Consider the following 1,812-nt stretch of genomic DNA (forward strand, 5'->3'; position numbering starts at 1 on the left):
TGACCCTCCTCCCCAAGGCTCGGGTTCCCTGCCACGCCCTTTGTGGGGCGGCCTTTCTCTGAGACTGGTGGGGAGGGGAGGCCGTCTGAAGGATTGTGGTTGTGATCCTTTCCTCTCTCGCACACCTCCAGAGGCTTATTCCCTGCGCTCCCACCATTCCCTTTCCCTGTAAGTTGGAAAGTGACTGGTGAGGTGTATCACTGGGGGACCATTCCAACTAGGGGACCGTTCCAACAGGTTGGGCATGGAACTGTCAAGGTGGTATGGGGATACACACTGAGGCTCAACTGCAGTGACATTCACCTGGCTCCCGGGCCTCCTATGTTCACCTTTGCAGACAATGTGAACTCAGAAAATGTAAGGCATCCATCCGGAGCCTTGGATCATCAGTCAAAAGATGGGAAATGAAGGGACGCTCCCCAAACTAGAGTGCAGGTGCAGAAAGAGCCCTGGGGAGCCCTGGAGTGCAACGTGAATACAAATATATCAGGCACCATTACAAGGCTGGAGTGTGGTTTAGTTAGGAAAAACCATCTGACTTGCACTCTTAAGAAACTGAATCTATCCCCCCAAATCCGTATGGCACCCACAATCTCAGTCCTGGGGGAGGTCAGAAGCAGAAGGATCCCTGAGTTCATTGGCCAGCCTGTCTAGTCTAATTGGTGAGCTCTGGGCCAATGGGAGATCTTATCTCACCGGATTCTTGAATGTGCCACACCATGATAGTCCTCTGGTTCCCAGAGGCGTGGCGTGCGCATGCACCAGTATGGCAACACATAGGTGCATCTTTACACAAACTGGCACACACTCATTTTTATGGACGTTGGTGATTTGCCCGCATGCGTGTCGTGAGCTGCCAGGTGGGTGCTGGTCCTCTGGAGGAGCAGTCAGTGCTCTCAACTGCTGAACCAGCTCTCCAGCCACCACACAAGAATTTTTTAGAAGTGCCAGACTGGGGGAATGACTCCGTCATTAGGAGCCCTTGCTGCTCTAGTAGATGCCCCAAGTCTGGTTCCCGGCAATGCGGCTCCCAACCGTTTGTAATTCCAGTTCCAGGATACCAGGTGCCTTCTTCTGGCCTCTGAAGACATCAGGTAGACACTTGGGTTGCACACGCGTGCACGCAGTCAAAACACTTATCCACGTAAAATAAAAATAAATCCTTAAAGCAAATGCTTGGGAGCAGCCTTTAAACTTTAACCTTTTCTTCACCAATTCCTTTGAAACATTTAACATTGCTTCTACCACTTATCAAGACTAGTAGGAACTTTTTGGCTAACTTTAATTACATTCGCTTGAGATTCATATTAATTTATTGTTTTATTTTTATTATCTTGGGGCATGAATACCTACCTACCTGGCAGAGGAGATACCATGATCACAAAGGTGGTTTTCCCAGGGCCAAGGCTTCTCCGTTGCACTCTGGATGCGCTGAGCCTTGCAATCTCCCCAGATGCGAGAAACTAACTGCATAATTTGCAGTAGCTGGGGACTGTGTGCATGCTCTCCCTTGGAAAAGAAATAATAAATGTTTTTAGAAGTTGTAAAATAAGTAGATTGTCCTAACAGGGTATCCCACAAACTATATCCAGAACACACAGATCATTTTGGAAACTTTTTTTCAAATGCTAGGTCAGTTTGCACAGATAATTTATAAATGAAACTATCCTTTCTTGTGTCTTTTTGAGTGGTGGAGTGTTTTTAGTTTTGTTTTGCAATGGAGTATAAAAGTTTATGCTGTTCATTAACCCGAATCCCAAGTGGGACAGACGAGCTAGATGCTGAGAGGATATAATTGGCACACTCTATTCT

At 47.2% G+C, this 1,812-nt stretch overlaps 1 non-coding gene across 1 annotated transcript; it reads left to right on the plus strand.

Annotated features, from left to right (window-relative positions):
- The first annotated feature begins 1,349 nt into the window (after nucleotides 1-1,349).
- On the plus strand, nucleotides 1,350-1,513 carry LOC125412879 (U1 spliceosomal RNA). Its single transcript, XR_007235735.3, has one exon. It is a non-coding gene; the product is annotated as a U1 spliceosomal RNA (small nuclear RNA).
- Nucleotides 1,514-1,812: the final 299 nt, after the last annotated feature.

Source organism: Myodes glareolus, chromosome 17 (genome assembly GCF_982192425.1).
Source record: "Myodes glareolus chromosome 17, mMyoGla1.1, whole genome shotgun sequence".
In the NCBI taxonomy this organism is placed as follows: domain Eukaryota; kingdom Metazoa; phylum Chordata; class Mammalia; order Rodentia; family Cricetidae; genus Myodes; species Myodes glareolus.